We start from the raw sequence: 20,149 nt of genomic DNA on the forward strand, positions 1-20,149 counted from the left end.
AATGATTGATTCACCAGAATGGTGATTTACTTCATGATAATACAATGGCAAAAAATGCCTATTAAAACCATATAAGTAGTTATTTAACTAACCAATGGATAGGCTAAACTCACTTGCCCCAAAGTATACAAAAATAATTTATAAATGGAGCAAAAAAGGCCTCAGATGTTTTATAAGCCCAAAGGCAATGCCCGACTATCAAGACAGATACATCAGGTCTACACTGCGAATATTTCAATCATGGGCCATAACCCCCCACTTTTTAATATTGTGCATAACATGCAATTGTACATTAAATGAAAATTCAAACTAATATATGTATGCTTTATAATGGAGGAGTGGTCTAGTGGTTAGAGTACTGTTCTTGACATCCAGAGGTGACCGATTCAAATGCTGCCATTGCTCCTTGTGATCTTGGGCAAGTCACTTAACCCTCCACTGCTCAGGTACAAAATTAGATTGTGAGCCCTCCAGGAACAGGGAAATACACAGTGTACCTAAATATAACTCACTTTGAGCTACTACTGAAAAGGTGTGAGTAAAAAAATCCAAATTAAAAAAAAAATCTGCTTCTTTAATCCGAATCATCTTTTATCTAGATTTTCAGAAAGCTTTTGATAAAGTTCCTCATGAGAGAATCCTGAGAAAAGTAAAGAGTCATGGGATAGGAGGCAAGGTTCTGGTGTGGATTAGGAATTGATTATTCAACAGAAAACAGAGGGTAGGGTTACATGGTCATTTCTCTCAGTGGAGGAGGGTGAATATTGGAGTGTCACAGGAACATGTACTGGGACTGGTGCTATTTAACATATTTATAAATGATATGGAAATAGGAACGAGTGAGGAGATTAAATTTGCAGATGGCACAAACTATTCAAGCTTGTTAGAACACATACAGACTGTGAAATATTGCAGGAAGACCGTAGGAAATTGAAAGACTAGGCATCCAAATGGCAGATCAAATTTAATGTGGACAAATGCAGGGTGATGCACATTGGAAAGAATAATCCTTATCATAGTTACCTGATGATAGGGTCCACCTTGGGGGTCAGCACTCAAGAAAAAGATCTAGATGTTGTTATGGATAATACACTTAAATCTTCTGCTCAGTGTGCAGCGGTGGCCAGAAAAGCAAACAGGATGCTAGGAATTATTAGGAAAGGGATGGTGAATAAGATCGAAAATACTATAATGCCTCTGTATCGCTCCATGGTGTGACCCCACCTTGAGTATTACGTTCAGTTCTGGTCGCTGTATCTCAAAACAGATATAGCGGAATTAGAAAAGGTTCAAAGAAGAGCGACCAAAATGATAAAGAGGATGAACTAAAGAGGTTAGGGCTCTTCTGCTTTGAAAAGAGACGGACGAGGGGAGATATGATCGAGGTCTACAAAATCCTTAGTGGTGTAGAACGAATAGAAGTAAATCAATTTTTTACTCATTCCAAAAGTACAAACACTGGGGACACTCAAGGAAGTTACATGGAAATACTTTTAAAACAAATAGGAGGAAATATTTTTTCTCTTAATAAATAGTTAAACTCTGGAACTCTTTGCCAGAGGATGTGGTAACAGTGGTAGCGTATCTGGGGTTAAAAAAGGTTTGGACAATTTCCTGGAAGAAAATTCCACAGTCTGCAATTCAGACAGACTCCTGTCATAAAACCTCCTTGGTGTGGCCTGTGTGGCTGTGCGGGGCACCAAAAATGATGCTCTGGGATTTGTAGCATGGAATGTTGCCATGATTTGTGTTTCCACCAGGTACTTGTGACCTGGCTTGGCCACTGCTGGAAACAGGATACTGGGCTAGATGGACCACTGGCCTGACCCAGTATGGCTACTCTTATGTTCTATGATAGCGATTACAAAAACTAGAAAGCAGGGCACTTATCTTATCATGTACTGGATCCCAATAAGCACCCGTTTCACAATGTTGCTTCAACAGGGGTCACCACATATAGTTACCTGAAAAAGGATGAAGGTAATCACATTTAAGACTACAAAGTGACAATCAAAAATACTCTAGCAAACTGGAATGACTTGTGTCCGCTCTTAACTGACATTGCAAATGCTGCAAATCTAAAAAATAGTGCCTATGTTATAAAATGTAACAATGTCTAATCAGCCCACACCCTGTATGTTACATTAATTTGATATATTTAATTTTAAAAAGACCAATTAGAATGAGTGTTGACCGCAGGGTTTGAATATTAGTTAGTAACTGATGAATCCATCATTGTTCGCATTGCAGAAGTTTTTTTTCCCCCATCTCCCCTGCATCTTCTCTCACCAATATGGTCAATAGCAAAACACCAGCAATCACCAAAACTGTGATATGTTGAAATACAGTGTTTACCAATGGTGTCTCCTAGTTTTTTATTGTCAGTACAGGAGCGGTTTGTTCATTCTCAAATGAAGCTGTCTGCTTGTTTTTCCCCACATAAATCTTACTGCAGCTGCACTTTAAAATATACACTACAAGGTCTGCTTTACAAGTAGTAGAATGCTGTAAAATATAGGATTTTCCATCAGCACGATTGATAAAAGTCTGCATTTCCAACATCACTGCATACGTTCTACATTGGTAAAACACTATTTCAACAAATTACAGTTTTGATGATTTCTGGTGTTTTGCGATTGACCATATTGGCGAGATGAGACTTGGGGAGACAGGGATAAAAAAAGCTTCTGGAATGTGAAACAACGATGGATTCATCAGTTACAAGCATTAGAACCCCGTAGTCTCAACACTCTTTCGAATTGGTCTTTTTTTTATTAAATATATGCAGATTATGTCCCTTACATACAGCCTGCAGGCTGATTGGACACTGTTATGTTGACATCCTGTTTATAACACAGGCGTAATTTTTTTTTAGATTTGCAGCATTCGCAAGTTATTTCAGTTCTCTAGAGAATTTTTGATTGTCATGCTGTAGTCCTCAATGTGATTACCTTCATCCTTTTTTCAGGTCATTGAGAATGGTGATCTGCAGTTGAAGCAACATTGTGAAATGGGTGCCTGTTGGGAGCTAGTGCATAATAAGATGCATGCCTTGCTTTCTAGTTTTTGCAATCACTATCATTAGATACAGATTATGAAGCATACATATATTAGTTTGATTTTTTGATCTGATGCACAATTGCACATTATGCACAACATTAAAAAGTAAAAAGTGAGGGAGTTTTGGCCCATGATTGAAATGGTCGCAGAGTAGACCAGATGTATCTGTCTTGCCTTTGGGCTTGTGCAACATCTGAGGCCTTTTTCCTCCATGTCAATTAATTTATGTTAATTTCGGGACAAGTGAGTTTAGCCTATCCATTGCTTGATTTATTTCATGAGCCATATGCAAGTCTTTTGAGATTTGCAAACCTCTGAATTACACAGCAGCAAAGGAACTATTCTTGTTCCAATGAGCTGTTTTATTGAATAATAGCCCTGCATTCTAATTTGCATACAATTTTAAATTCCATAACCTATCAAATTCTCACTTAGAGGAACTTAATGCAGCAGTTTTTACTTCTTTGCAGCAGAAGTACCGTCTTTGTATGGCCACCCTCTCCACTACTGAATACACCATTTCACAACAAGAACTGTGGCTCTATAAGGATAGTAGCCAACCACTGCTGAGCTTCAAGTTGGCCCCAAGGTGATGAACTGAATTAGTAATTGGCTTACTAACTGAAAAATGGAGGGTGGGGTGAATGGAATCCACTCAAAGGAAAGAAAGGCAGCAGTAGAGTATTTCTAGGATTGGTACTGGGGTCAATTCTATTCAATATCTTTGTGAGCAATACTGCTGAAAGATTAGAAGGAAAAGTTAACATTTTTTAAAATATTCTTATTTTATTTATTTATGGCATTTATATCCCACATTATTCCCACCCATGGAGAGGCTCAATGTGGCGTACAATAGTCTATTAAGCAACATTAATACAAAGATATATAATTATTATTCACATAACATACAACAGTTGTATGTTATGTGAATAATTATATATCTTTGTATTAATGTTATATTAACAACAATAACAATAACAACAGTTATAGTAACAATAATTTGTTATTAACAAATAATTGAACCTGATTAAATGATTGGAGGATAATGTCACTGTGTATCATTGAGTATATAAACAACACTCAGGAGCTATTATCATTTTCACTGAATTTATCCAAAGGAAGCCACACTTTTTGTGTATGAGAAAAGTTATGAAAACGTAAGGAGTTTGCTATCGCATATTTTCGAACAGCACATAGGTATGACCACCATTTCATGAAGGTAATTTTAGAATTATCTTTCCAATGAAGGATGATCATTTGAGAGGCTATGGCCAATTTAGAAAAGCAGTCATTAAGAGTTAAATCAGGACAGGATGAGCGCAAAATAATGATATTGTATGCTATTTGGTCAGGGATTTCTACTGGTATAATGAAAGTTATCCTGTCTCAGACTGCTGACCAAAATAGTCGAATATTAGATTATTGAAATAAAAAGTGATATAAGTCTCCAGTTGAGTGATTACAAGACCAACATATAGGTGAGATGTTTGTAGTAGAGGAAAGCTTTGATAATTTGTAGGTGTCCAATATGTTTTATGAGCAATGTAATATGAGGATTGTGAGATGGATACAGACATAGTGGGTCTCATGTTTTTCACCCAAAATGTGTTCCAATCAATTTGACCTGATTGATGGCCTAGATCTTGTTCCCGGCTACACTGTAAGGGAAGACATAAGTTTGAGGTGGCCTGCAATAAAGAATGAAACATTTTTGAAGTAGTATTTCTTGTATATATAAGAGACTGAAGCCAAAATGAGAATTTAGATGACAGAGGATCATAACTCACTATATCTATTTTGCTATTAATGAGATTAGTAATGAAGAATCAATTGGGGTGTTCCTTTGATAGTATATTGTACAATTCTTGAAGTGTCTGGGAAGCAATTATGGTACTATGTTGAATGAATTGTGATAAAGACCACAGACCAGCCTGTTTCCATGTGTCCAATTGAGAAATGATGAATTGGATTTATTGAATGTGGTGTTATACCAAAGGGAAATATTAGTTGGATATTTATCATCCCATCTTAACTAAAGTATTAGCTCTCTTATTTTTTTTTTTTATAGAGGATTCAATTATATGAGAATTACACTTTTGATGAGTTTACACTTTTGAGGATGAAATGACTCTCTGCATCAGAGTGGATACCTGTGAGATAATACACAGTTTAACAAGTAATCTAAATAAACAAGAATGGTCAAATTCTTGGCAATTAACTTTTAACTTTAATACAAAGAAATGCTGACAGGTGCTTTCAGAAATGCAAAGGAGCTGTACTTGATGTGTGTGTGGGGAGGATGCAACTAATATGCATTCACATCAGGGTGACTATGAGGTGTATTTTTAAAGCAGTTAGACTTACAATGTTCCATTGTTTACTACAGAACGTTTTAAGTCTAATTGCTTTGAAAATATTCATGTCTGACAATTTCAAGGTAGCAAAACAATGTGATAAAGACAGGAACCAAAGCCAAACGGATCTGCATAGAGAAAGGCATAAGCAACAGGAAAAAGGAGGTAATAATGCCCCTGTATAGGTCACTAGGATGGCCTCATTTGGCATACTCTGGTCAGTTTAGGAGGCTGCATCTCAGTAAGGAGATAAAGAAACTAGAGGCAGTGCAAATGAAAGAAAATTGGTGTTGAGTGTTCACAAAAAGATATATGAGAAAAGAGAACCTAAATATGAATACCCTACAGGAGAGGAGGGACAGGGAAATATGATACATTGATTAATTCTTTCCAAAGCAAAGAAAGCTGTAGAACTAGGGAACACAAAATAAAGTTGCAAGGAGGACTCATGATATGATCACTGTCAAGAAATAGTTTGTTTTTTTAATGAAAAAGGTAGTAAATACCTGGAATGTCCTCCTTAGGGAGGTGGATAGAATTAAAAAAGGAGTGGTATATACACATTCAATCCCTAAATAGCATGATGATGGAAACCAAGCATTATGTACTTCAGCTCAAAAGAGCAGTGAAATTACTTTTTTTTTTTCATTTCTAAGATAAAAAGCATATAAAAGCTCTGCAAGGAACTAATTCATAGCATTATGTAAGGAAATTGACTATACCTTATAGAATTGCAAGCAATAAAGTAGCTCAGATGATAATTATAGTTAACCTTTTTCATAGCAACTAGAATTCATGACCACCATGTAATTATTGTCCAGTGTTACTTATTAAGATATTTTAGGATTATCTGCCAGTATTCATGTTCAAGGCAACTGATCCAAAAGCTATGAGAGCAATTCTATATGTGGAACGCATGCATTTAGGCATGTCTGATGTGCATAAATGCAGAATATGCACCACTTATATGCACCCTTGCCTACAACAGAATAGCGCTTTGGGCAAGGGTGAACGTAAGTGGCACAGTGTGCAACTGAAAAGGGGGCATATATGTGGGAGGAGCTTGGATGGGGCATGGGTGTGCCACCCATCAACCCACGCACTGATTGAATATCATCAGATACATGTCTTGATTGACAAATCTAGGTGCACCCTCCATTTGCTATTGACTTGGCATAAATGGGCATGCCTTCTAGTTGGGCGCAGCAAAGCTGGCTTGCGCTAGCATTCGGTAATGGCATCAGAGCACAGTGATGTCATTTTAGAATTGGCTCTCCCCATGCTGCTTCAGGGTGTCAAAAAGCAAAAAGGAGGCACCGTTTTACAGAACTGCCACTTGTATCTTCAGGCTATACCAAAGACTTTTACACAGGTCACAGCACCTCCAATGGCCAGACAACATGACCCCATTCAGGTTTCCCCTCATTCCTTACTCTTGAGCTTGAATACCCTCAGCTGCTTCAGACACCACAGACCACAATATTATGCTAGAAAGACTGGCAGAAACAGGTATCAGTGGCACGATTCTTTCCTGGTTCTAATCTTATATATCAGATAGGCAATAGTCCATAATGTTTAGCAGCATCACATTGTCACCATGGTCACTTACCTGTTATCTATTTTATTTAATATATACTTCGATCCACTAGCCAAGCTGATTTAGTAGATGGATAATCAGGTCTACATCTACACGGATGACGTGCAACTACTCATACCCACTGAATCAGACTTAGCTGCAGCCCTGAATAAACTACCTGTTTTGTAGCAATTCAAGAATGGGCCATGAATCAACAAACTTTGCCTGAATCCAAGTAAAATGGAACTCCTGTGGGTCTCTAACACAAGTGGTCCTATACCTGACATCAAAATTCCTATTTGGAGCTACAAACGCCTGCCCCCTTTAAAGTACAGATCAGAAACCTTGGGGTACAGCTAGAATCAACATTTATGCAGATCCCCCAAATCCAAGCAACCTTTAGGAACTACCTCTATCATCTATGATGCTTTCTCGATGTATGGAGAGAGACAAATCTTGTCACAGTGGTTCACATCATATCATCACGGCTGGACTGCCATAATGCACTCTACATTGGGGTGACTACAAACCGTTTGTATCAGCTCCAACTAATTCAGAATGCTGCAGCATGACAGATAGAAGGTTGTAAGCAATGTGATCACAACACATTATTCCTGCAAAACATTCACTGGCTACCAGTATAATACAGGGCCAAATTTATTACTATGTCTGAACTTCAAAATCAAATGGGTCGGGGTACTTGAAGAGTGGGTTCTCCCTCTACAAACCTCCAAGGTCACTAAGGTCCTATGAAGGAATATTCCTAACCATATCCTCTCCAAAGGAAATCACATGCTGTGACACCAAGCAACAAGTCTTCCCAGAGTAGCCCCCACACACTGAAAGACTTTACTTAATGCAAGACTATCTCTATTTCAATAAGCAGGCAAAAGCTTGCCTCTACTCCCAAGCCTTTAATAGAAGAAGCAACTGTCCATCTACATGTACCTACATACACAAGGACTAAAATCAGCTGCACATACTTTAGCAGGACTTGCATATTATCCTACTTTAGCCGAAGTCAAATAGGGTGAAGGAAAATGATTTCAAGTGCAAATTTTCCTTCAGTTAGTTACCCTTGTAACCACTTGCCTCCACCTACCTCTCTTCCTTCCCGTTCACATTAATTGATTTGATTTGCTTATTTTTTATTTTTTGTCTATTAGATTGTAAGCTCTTTGAGCAGGGACTGTCTTTCTTCTATGTTTGTGCAGCGCTGCGTATGCCTTGTAGCGCTATAGAAATGCTAAATAGTAGTAGTAGTAGTAGTATGTGACTGTGGATGTGTCATATACCCCCTCCCATCAAAGAGGCAGACTGTTGATGTGTGTTACCCCTCCTGTCACTACCTGAGTTAGCTGGAGTGCCCCACTGATGGGGAGGGTCACGGTACCACTCATTCATACATAAACTTCATTTTATAACAACATTTTGTTTGATTTTCTATTTTTAAATATGTTACTATATTATTAATTGGGTATGGAAAGAACATGGTTTTCAGTACCACCTTTATACTCATGACTCCCAGATCTACCTCTCCACAACAGAAATCTCAGCAAGAATTCAGGCCAAAGTATCAGCCTGCCTGTCTGACACTGCCACCTGGATGTCTCACCGCCATCTGAAACTAAACATCATCATGACTGAGCTTCTTATCTTTCCCCCTAAAGCAACCTTTCCTCTTCCCCAATTCTCTATTTCTGTGGATAACACTCTCATCCTCCCTGTCTCATCAGCTCGTCACGTCACCTTGGGGTCATCTTCGACTCCTCTTTCTCCTTCTCTGAACATATTCAGCAGACTGCTAAAACCTGTTGTTTCTTTCTCTACAACATCAGCAAAATTCGCCCTTTCCTTTCTGAGCACACTACCAGAACCCTTATGCACACTCTTATCACCTCTCGCCTAGACTATTGAAACTTGCTTCTCACAGGTCTCCCACTTAGCCATCTCTCTCCTCTTCAATCTGTTCAAAATTCTGTTGCACGACTTATATTCCGCCAGTGTCGCTATGCTCATATTAGCCCTCTCCTCAAGTCACTTCACTGGCTCCCTATCCGTTTCCGCATACAGTTCAAATTCCTCTTATTGACTTATAAGTGCATTCACTCTGCAGCTCCTCAGTACCTCTCCACTCTCATCTCTCTCTACACTCCTCCCTGGGAACTCTGATCACTGGATAAATCTCTCTTATCTGCACCCTTTTCCTCCACCACTAACTCCAGACTCCATTTCTTTTATCTTGCCGCACCATATGCTTGGAATAGACTTCCTGAGCCGGTCCATCAAGCTCCATCTCTGGCTGTCTTCAAATCTAGGCTAAAAGCCCACCTTTTTGATGCTGCTTTTAACTCCTAACCCTTACTCACTTGTTCAGTACCCTTATTTTATCATCCCCACCTTAGTAATTCCCTTATCTTTTATTTGTCCTGTTTGTCTGTCCTAATTAGATTGTAAGCTCTGTCAAGAAGGGACTGTCTCTTCATGTTCAAGTGTACAGAGCTGCATACATCCAGTAGCGCTATAGAAATGATAAGTAGTAGTAGTAGTAGTAGAAAGAGGAGAAAGGAATGAGAGGGGGAGTTGGAGGGAAACAGCAAAGACTACGATAGAGATGGTGGGATATAGAAACAAACCGAGGGGTGGGGGGTGTGAGCAGTGGTGTGCTGGAGCCAGCTTGCATCGGCTCGCCAGAGCCATTTGTTATTTCTTAAGAATTTTGGGAGCTGGTTGTTAAACTTTAATAACCGGCTCCCAAAATTTGGCCTGGGGTGGCTCAGGTCCCTTCCTGGCAGTGTCAGCTCCAGCTGCCCTGTGGCTGGATGTCTCACTCAGAGTCCGACCCTCACAGCAAAACAAAAAACAGCATGAAACCATGCGCAGGGCCGTAGCCTTGCGCATGCCGCTGCTTGCTCCCTTCCTCCTCCCTCTCCAAAACAGGAAGTTACATCCTGAGGGGATGGAGGAGGAAGGAAGTCGGCAGCGGCGCACACAGGGCTACGGCCCCTCACACGGTTTCATGCTGTTTTTTGTTTTGCCCAACACAAGCACGAGGATCGCAGCTCATGGTTCTTGCTTCAGGCCGCCAAAGTACTGGCTCGGGAGGAGAAAGGAAGCTGGCAACAGCGCATGCAGGGCTGCAGCTCAATGAGGTTAGATTGAGAACAGAAGACACATTAAGTCAAGATTCCTCGGAGGTTTGTCTCTTCCCCTACCCAGCGCAGCCATCATTTCAAACAAAGCAAACAGTCCTTTGAGCTGCTGCATCCATGTTGTCGTTCTTTAATGTTGGTATTATTTTTATTTAATCTCAGTTACAGTGGGGGAAATAAGTATTTGATCCCTTGCTGATTTTGTAAGTTTGCCCACTGACAAAGACATGAGCAGCCCATAATTGAAGGGTAGGTTATTGGTAACAGTGAGAGATAGCACATCACAAATTAAATCCGGAAAATCACATTGTGGAAAGTATATGAATTTATTTGCATTCTGCAGAGGGAAATAAGTATTTGATCCCCCACCAACCAGTAAGAGATCTGGCCCCTACAGACCAGGTAGATGCTCCAAATCAACTCGTTACCTGCATGACAGACAGCTGTCGGCAATGGTCACCTGTATGAAAGACACCTGTCCACAGACTCAGTGAATCAGTCAGACTCTAACCTCTACAAAATGGCCAAGAGCAAGGAGCTGTCTAAGGATGTCAGGGACAAGATCATACACCTGCACAAGGCTGGAATGGGCTACAAAACCATCAGTAAGACGCTGGGCGAGAAGGAGACAACTGTTGGTGCCATAGTAAGAAAATGGAAGAAGTACAAAATGACTGTCAATCGACAAAGATCTGGGGCTCCACGCAAAATCTCACCTCGTGGGGTATCCTTGATCATGAGGAAGGTTAGAAATCAGCCTACAACTACAAGGGGGGAACTTGTCAATGATCTCAAGGCAGCTGGGACCACTGTCACCACGAAAACCATTGGTAACACATTACGACATAACGGATTGCAATCCTGCAGTGCCCGCAAGGTCCCCCTGCTCCGGAAGGCACATGTGACGGCCCGTCTGAAGTTTGCCAGTGAACACCTGGATGATGCCGAGAGTGATTGGGAGAAGGTGCTGAGGTCAGATGAGACAAAAATTGAGCTCTTTGGCATGAACTCAACTCGCCGTGTTTGGAGGAAGAGAAATGCTGCCTATGACCCAAAGAACACCGTCCCCACTGTCAAGCATGGAGGTGGAAATGTTATGTTTTGGGGGTGTTTCTCTGCTAAGGGCACAGGACTACTTCACCGCATCAATGGGAGAATGGATGGGGCCATGTACCGTACAATTCTGAGTGACAACCTCCTTCCCTCCGCCAGGGCCTTAAAAATGGGTCGTGGCTGGGTCTTCCAGCACGACAATGACCCAAAACATACAGCCAAGGCAACAAAGGAGTGGCTCAGGAAGAAGCACATTAGGGTCATGGAGTGGCCTAGCCAGTCACCAGACCTTAATCCCATTGAAAACTTATGGAGGGAGCTGAAGCTGCGAGTTGCCAAGCGACAGCCCAGAACTCTTAATGATTTAGAGATGATCTGCAAAGAGGAGTGGACCAAAATTCCTCCTGACATGTGTGCAAACCTCATCATCAACTACAGAAGACGTCTGACCGCTGTGCTTGCCAACAAGGGTTTTGCCACCAAGTATTAGGTCTTGTTTGCCAGAGGGATTAAATACTTATTTCCCTCTGCAGAATGCAAATAAATTCATATACTTTCCACAATGTGATTTTCCGGATTTAATTTGTGATGTGCTATCTCTCACTGTTACCAATAACCTACCCTTCAATTATGGGCTGCTCATGTCTTTGTCAGTGGGCAAACTTACAAAATCAGCAAGGGATCAAATACTTATTTCCCCCACTGTATATGTTCAAACATGCTAGCTTTTCATAGGTAGAGTAGTAATTTGTTATAAATCGTAATTAGTGTGTCATTTGGAGGAGGGGCTGGTTATAGGGACACTCTAGCACGTGTTGTATTCATGCAGAGATTTTTTTTCTCCTAGTAAACAGCCACTAAAACAGGCATCATGTTATAAAAATCAGGTGCTCAACATCCAGAGTTTCTATTTATTTACTTATTTTAAGTTATTTATGACACTTATATCCCACATTAAACATAAATTAGGTTGAAATCTGGGAGCATTTAAAATCTTTTTATTTTCCAATGCCTAGATCAAAAGAGAAAGATAGTTGGCATCCCTGCCAGCAAAGGTATGCCTAGCATGCCCACATGGGGGGGGGGGGGGTGTGGAGAGGAGAGTGAGGAGTGCGTTGCCCCTCAATCCACCTCGCCCCCCCCCACCACCACGTTGTATGGCTGACTATGTCCGGAGAGAAAGCCTGTTGTTAAACATTTTCCAGCATACCACTGAGTGTGAGGCACAGAAACTTGGATAAAATACATGTCCTCTGTTTTTCACAGAATGCCTCAGGGTGCTCTTACATCCAGAAGTGACTTGAAGTATTGAATTTCTTGATCCATCACTAAACAAAAATAAATACCACCACCCTGCATTTCAGCAGCTTTTTCACATATATAGCTCCTCAACTCAATTCATACAGTTAATACATCTTAAGAAACAATGCATTTCATACTAAACATTTCATAGTTCGAACAGGTATATTAGCATAATGGTAAGCTTAAAGCTAAGTCTTACTCTGCATTGCTGTGAGCCATAACTGCATTTTTATCACACATCACCAGAAGTTAGGGTAATAAATGAAACCATTTATTTTTAATCTAAAATTCTTTCTCCATTCCTAATTACATGTGCAATTATAACACATTACACTGAAAAGCCACAGTAGGAAAAAAAAGCTTTCACAATAAGCTGTAATTTCAATTATCCATGTAGATGAAAACAGATGCAAATTTCTGTGCACATTTGTTCATCCTTACTTCTACAACACATTGCCTTTATATTAACAAAGACACTCCAATCACAATATGACATGGTAAGTATAGGTTCTGCAACTTTATCTTGATTTAAGAATATATTTTTTTTTGCTTTGTAGTGGTATAGTTTAGGGATTCTCAATCCTCTTCCAAAGTCAGTCAGGTTTTCGGTGTATTCACATTCAATATGTATCATATGACTTGCTTGGCACTCAGTAGGGATTGATCCCTTGGTCAGATAATATTAACTAGCATTGAGTATGCCTTGCCTATACCTGCATAAATGCCCCCACTCTGACAACTCACCAACTAATTCTTGCTTGCCCTGGCAAGTTACTGCATCACAAGCTAATTCCCTTCTGGGCACACCAAGACCTCACCGCAGCCTCAGCTCATAGGATTTTCAGAAAGAAAAAATATCCACAGACCTTTCACTTCAAAACAATGAGATACCATAGCAGTGATCTTCACTATTCTTTGAAGTGGGTGCCACCCACATTGGCAAAAAGACCAATATGAGAGCCAGGATCAGTGCTGGATGAAGCAGATAGTGCCCAGAACCTAGGAAAATGAAGGTGGAGGGAATCCCTCTCCGATGATGTAGCCAGTCCTTCTGTTCAGGCACACTCAGAGCAATATGTGTAAATAAAATGAAGTTTGATTGTCTAGACTCTCTCTCCTCCAACCTACATTTCCCTAAAACTCTCTTTCCCCAACACAAATTGTCCCCTAACCCTCTTAACCGTATCCCAGTCAACCTCAAATCTCATCAGCCTCTCCACCCAGTCAGCCGCCATAATCCTGTCCCCAAACCCTCCAACTTGGTCTCCCCCAGTTCCCCCCACCCTCTCCAGTTTGTTAATGCCATACCTGCAGCGTCTTGCTGGAGGCACAGCTTCTAGGACAGCTGTTTTGTTTTCTTTTAGCATCATGTGACTCTTAGTGAGCTTTCTCTGTATGCTGTTCAAATTTCTTCAGTATTTATACAGTCTAGCAAGAGTAGTGTAGAAGTTTGCACAGTGTATAACTCAAGCTAACTGAAAGCCACATAGTCCTGAAGGGAAACAGGGCAGTTGTTCTGGAGACAATGCCAATAGTAATCCTCTGGACAAAGTGGTGAAAAGTATGCATTACGAGAACAGGTTAGGGAACCACACGTAGGGTCAATGAGGGCTGCCACTGGCCTCCAGGTTCTGCAATGAAAAACACTACCCATAAGTATATAGGTATGGCCATACTAGGACCAAAGGTCCATCAAGCCCAGCATCCTGCTTCCAACAGTGGTTAATCCAGATCACAAGAAATATACATCATATACATAGTAGATGACGGCAGATAAAGATCTGTATGGTCCATCCAGTCTGCCCAGCAAGATAAACTCATATGTGCTACTTTAAGAACCTGGCAAGATCCCAAAACAGTACAATACATTTTATGCTGCTTATTCTAGAAATCAGCACTGGATTTTCCCCAAGCCCATTTTAATAACGTTCTATGGACTTTTCCTTTAGAAAGCCATCTAAACCTTTTTTAACCCCCGCTAAAGCTAACTGCTTTTACTGCATTCTCTGGCAACGAATTCCAGAGTTTAATTACACGTTGAGTGAAGAAATATTTTATCCGATTCCTTTTAAATTTACTACATTGTAGCTTCATTGCTTGCCCCCTAGTCCTAGTATTTTTGGAAAGAGTAAACAAGTGATTCACATCTACCTATTCCACTGCACTCATTATTTTATAGACCTCTTTCTCTTTCATATCTCCCTTCAGCTGTCTTTTCTCCAAGCTGAAGAGCCCTAGCCACTTTAGCCTTTCCTCATAGGGAAGTCGTCCCATCCCCATTATCATTTTCCTGCACCTTTTCTAATTCCACTATCGGGCTTGTTTTCGAAAGTGATCGCCGGCCATCTTCCGACATAAATCGGGAGATGGCCGACGATCTCGGAAAAGCGGCGAAACTGGTATAATCGAAAGCTTTTTTTACAGCATCGCCGCTTTCCCATCGCCTCGCCGGCGAAAGTTCAAAGGGGCGTGTTGCCGGCGAAGCGAAGGGGGGACATGGGTGGGCATAGGCGTGGCTACCAGATGGCCGGCTTTCATGAATAATGGAAAAAAAAAGCAGCGTTAAGCAGTATTTCGCCGGCTTTACTTGGTCCTTTTATTTTCATGACCAAGCCTAAAAAAGGTGCCCCAACTGACCAGATGACCACTGGAGGGAATGGGGGGTGACCTCCCCGTAGTCCCCCAGTGGTCACCAACCTCCTCCCCCACGAAAAAAAGAAAAATAAAGCACTTTTTTGCCAGCCTGTATGCCATCCTCAAATGTCATAACCAGGTCCCTGACAGCAGTATGCAAATCCCTGGAGCAGTTTTTAATGGGTGCAGTGCACTTCAGGCAGGCAGACCCAGGTCCACCCCCCCCCCCCCCCACACCTGTTACACTTGTGGTGCTAAGTGTTGAGCCCTCCAAACCCCCCCAACACCCACTGTAGCCACATGTTAAGTGCCCCTCTTCACCCATAAGGGCTATGGTAATGGAGTAGAGGTGTGGGGAGTGGGTTTGGGGGGCTCAGCACCCAAGGTAAGGGAGCTATGCACCTGGGAGCTTTTTTTGTATTTTTTAAACATTTTTAGAAGTGCCCCCTAGGGTGCCCTGGCATGTGAGGGGGACCAGGGCATTACAAATGCTGACTCCTCCCACGACCAAATGCTTTGGATTTCGCCGGGTTTGAGATGGCTGGCATTTTTTTCCATTATCTCTGAAAAACAAAACCGGCCATCTCAAACCCGGCGAACTCTGGCATTTGGCCAGGCTAAACCGTATTATCGAAAAAAAAGATGGCCGGCCATCTTTTTCGATAATACGGTTCCGGCCAGCTGTTGCGCAGCCGCCAAAATAGATCACCTGCGATCTATATCGCTGGCGACGTTCAATTATGCCCCTCCAAATCTGCGGTGATTACAATTGAACACAATATTTGAGGTGAAGTCACACCATTGACCGATACAAAGGTATTATAACATCCTCATTTTTGTTTTCCATTCCTCTCCTAATACCTAACATTCTATTTGCTTTCTTAGCGGTCACCACACACTCAGCACAGGGTTTCAACGTATCAACAATGATGGCGCCTAGATCCCTTTCCCAGAGACTCCTAATGTGGAACCTTGTATTACATAATTCGCGTTCCTCTTTCCCACATGCATCACATTAAACGTCATCTGCCATTTAGATGCCCAGTCTCCCAGTCTCGTAAGGTCCTCTTGTAATTTTTCACAATCCTCTTGTGATGTAATAACTTTGAATAATTTTGTGTTATCAGCATATTTAATTACCTCACTAGTTACTTCCATCTCTAGATCATTTATAAATATGTTAAAAAGCAGTGGTCCCAGAACAGACCCCTAGGGAACTCCACTATCTACCCTTCTCCATTGAGAATACCAACCATTTAACCCTACTCTGTTTTTTTAAAAATCTTTTAACCAGTTTTTAATCCACAATAGGACACTACATCCTATCCCATGACTTTCCAATTTCCTCTGGAGTCTTTCATGAGGTACTTTGTCAAATACCTTTTCAAAATCCAGATACACAATATCCACCGGCTCACCTTTATCCACGTTTGTTCACAACTTCAAAGGAATGTAATAGATCGGTGAAGCAAGATTTCCCTTCAATAAATCTATGTTGGCTTTGTCTCATTAATCCATGATCTTACCTGAGATTCTAATCAATCTCTGAAAGAACTGAACCCAAAAAATGTAATAGTTAACAGGATGAACAAATTACAAGAAAGCAAAGATACTTACCTGTAGCAAGTGTTCTCCGAGGACAGTAGGCCGATTATTTTCACATCTGGTTGACGTCATCAGACGGAGCGCATTGTGGACGCTGACTAGTGAGTATTGTAGAAACTTCTAGCAACGTCCCACCATATACTTGTGGGTGCTTTCCTGCCTGACGTGCGAGCATGGGTAGCAAAAAGAGTACAACTAAATTCAGCTCCTAGGGGAAGTGGGAGGGTATGTGAGAATAATCAGCCCACTGTCCTTGGAGAACAATTGCTACAGATAAGTATCTTTGCTTTCTCAGAGGACAAGCAGGCCTTCTTGTTCTCACATCTGGGAATCCCCAGCTACCAGGCTCACCGAAAAAATACTAAAGCTAGGATAATCAAATCTTGCAATCAGTGGCATAGCCAGACCGGACATTTTGAGTGGGCCCAGTGCTAATATGGGTGGGCACTATGTATATATAGGTGTGAGTAGTTTTGGGGGGGATCCTAAATAATTTTTAATAAACAGTCTGCCCAACAGCTGTCCTACAGCAACAAAAAACACATACATATTCGGAACCTATGTTGCAAACCTTAAAACCACCAGTTCTGAACACTCAAATACCAATAACAGCACCTTTAAAAAGGCAATAGCAATACGTGTCCCATTGAAAAAGCCAGACTGATATAGATCCCCACAAACACCACATGCCAGCAGAATCTCTTACCTTGGTCACATACAGAACACAGATCAACAATCATTAATTGCAGAATAAAGGACCAAAAATTTGAATTTGTCCTGTAGCTCAGCATCAGCCATACCCTTCCCTTCCCCATCACTTCATCCTTGTAGCCCACCATTGGCCCTACCCCCCATCCATCCTTATAGCCCAGTATCAGCCATACTCTTCCCTTCCTACCCTCCCATCTCTCCCTGTAGCCCAGCATTGTTGGATTATTTGTAGTAAATAATTAGCAGATTTTAGTACACACAGCTTCAGCTTTAGAAATGTTAATTTCTTTCTTCATCTCTCTCTCATTCACCCCTGAATAATTCACTGCTGAGTCACTTTAAAGTTGAAGTAACAAAACATCTGTTTACTCACAGTTTGCAGTTAGATTATAATCAGACAGGCTTATATATACATATTACTATACATTTGTATTATCAGCTCCTTCCATGTGCTTAGATGGTAATGGATGCTCACACCACCATAGATCCTCTCAGGTTAGGAGAGATCATGAGCTCCATGTGCTCCATGTGCTGCATGTGCTGTGTCTAACCCCCACAGGAAGTTGCATAGCTGTGTGACCTCTCTAAGTAATTCACATCAGAGGTCACAGAGTAATCACAGAGAAATAATAGGTGACAGGCAATGCATGTAAAAATACAATTACATTCCAACAAACCCCTTCTCATGCATAACTGTCATGCAATTATTTATTCATACAAAGTCCAAGCTTTATACGCAGATTCACAAAATGTTCTCTGGGTAACGGTTTGGTCATGATGTCAGCTGTCATCTCACTGGTGTGACAATAGTGTAGACTGATGACCCCTTCTTTTGCCAACTCTCGCACGTTGTGGTATTTCGTTGCGATGTGCTTGGTGCGTGACTGAACCTTGTCATTCTGTGACAGTCGGATGCAGCTCTGATTATCTTCCATTATCTGGATTGGTCTCTTTTCAGCTATTCCGAAATCCAGCAAAAGTTTTTCAATCCACATCAGTTCTCTGCACGCTTCCGATACGGCCACGTATTCAGCTTCTGTAGAAGACAGACTCACAATACTTTGTTTATGACTGGCCCATGAAATTTGTACATTTCCATACATAAACACATATCCACTTGTGGATTTATAATTAGAATGATCCCCTGCCCAATCTGAATCACAGTAACATATTAGTTTTGGATTACTATTGGCTGAAATCTTTAATTTACAATCAATGGTACCCTTTAAATACCTTACCATCCTTTTAACTGCAGTCCAATCTGATTTGGTAGGTGAGCTGACCCTTCTGCTCAAAATTCCTACTGCATTTGCTATATCAGCCCTGTATGTGGTAGCTAGATATAAAAGCTTACCTATGGCTGATCTATATTGGATGTTATCTGGTAAAGGTTCTCTTACTGTTTCATCCTTCAGAAAATCAGTGATCATGGGAGTGCTTACAACTTGGGCATCTTGCATACCTAAACCTTCAATAAGCTCATTTATTTTCTGCTTCTGGCTTAGAAGATAAGAACCATCATTTTGTTTCTCAATTTCTATACCAAGATAGTATGACACATTACCAAGTTCTTTTATCTCAACATTGTGGTTTAAACATTTTACAATGTCCTTGTACTCTTGCTCACTTTTGCTTGCAATGAGCAGATCATCAACAAAAGCTAAAATGTATGCATATTGTCCATTTGTGCACCTAGTGTACAAGCATTTATCTGCTTCACCTTGCTTAAATCCTAAATTTGTCAATATTTCATGCAATTTATCATCCCAACATTCTGCACTTTGCTTTAATCCACAAAGACCTTTGTTTAATTTACACACTAGCTGTCTTTGTTTTGTATTTATGAAACCTGTTGGTTGTTCCATGTACAAGTCTTCAGTTATTTCTCCGTGAAGAAACGCTGTTTTCACATCAATGTGGTTGACTTGCATGCCTTTTGAGACTGCAATGCTCAGAAGTGTTCTGATTGTCGTGTGTTTCACTACAGGTGCAAACACTTCATCAAAATCTTCTCCATATTTTTGAAGATATCCCTTTGCGACTAATCTGGCTTTATACCTTTCCACTTTTCCTTGTGCATTCCTTTTTAACTTGAATACCCATTTGCATCCTATAGCTTTCTTGCCAGGAGGTAATTTTGTAAGAATCCAAGTATTATTTTTATCCAATGCATCAATTTCTTCTTGTGCAGCTTTATGCCATTCAGCAGCTTCTTCTGCTGGCATTTTCTCAATCTCATCCCATGTTAAGGGCTCTTGAGCTTCTGCTGACTTTGTTAGGTAAGACAGTCTTGGGGGTGGAACACCTTTGTTTTCCCTGGATGAGCGTCTGACAACAGGTTGGTCCGACCTTTCCGCATCCTCTAAATCTGAGAGTCCTTCTCCAATTGATTCCCCTTCTCCAACTGTACTGTCTTCTTCAATGATCCTTTTTGTGTCTGCTTCCTCTGCCTGTTCCTCGTTAGATACAGATGAGTTGCTTTCAGACATCTGCCTTGGTATGGCATTTATATACACTGGCATGTCTATTATGGTTCTAGTTTCATATTCTGGATGATAAGGCTCATCTGGGATAATCCAGCCTTTATCAACCCTTTTGTTTTCATCAAAATATGTAACATGTCTTATGCCAACAATGCCAGTTTTCAGATTCAAAATTCTATATCCTTTGTGTCCTGGAGCATAGCCAACTAAAATGCCCCT

The 20,149-nt window shown here is 40.9% G+C and overlaps 1 protein-coding gene across 1 annotated transcript in view; it reads right to left on the reverse strand.

The window, feature by feature from the left end:
• The window catches only part of OXCT1 (3-oxoacid CoA-transferase 1), a 468,078-nt gene that overhangs the window by 158,332 nt on the left and 289,597 nt on the right, over window positions 1–20,149 (reverse strand). The gene's annotated exons all lie outside the window — the stretch shown is intronic.

The sequence above is a fragment of the Microcaecilia unicolor genome, chromosome 2 (assembly GCF_901765095.1).
Source record: "Microcaecilia unicolor chromosome 2, aMicUni1.1, whole genome shotgun sequence".
In the NCBI taxonomy this organism is placed as follows: Eukaryota; Metazoa; Chordata; class Amphibia; order Gymnophiona; family Siphonopidae; genus Microcaecilia; species Microcaecilia unicolor.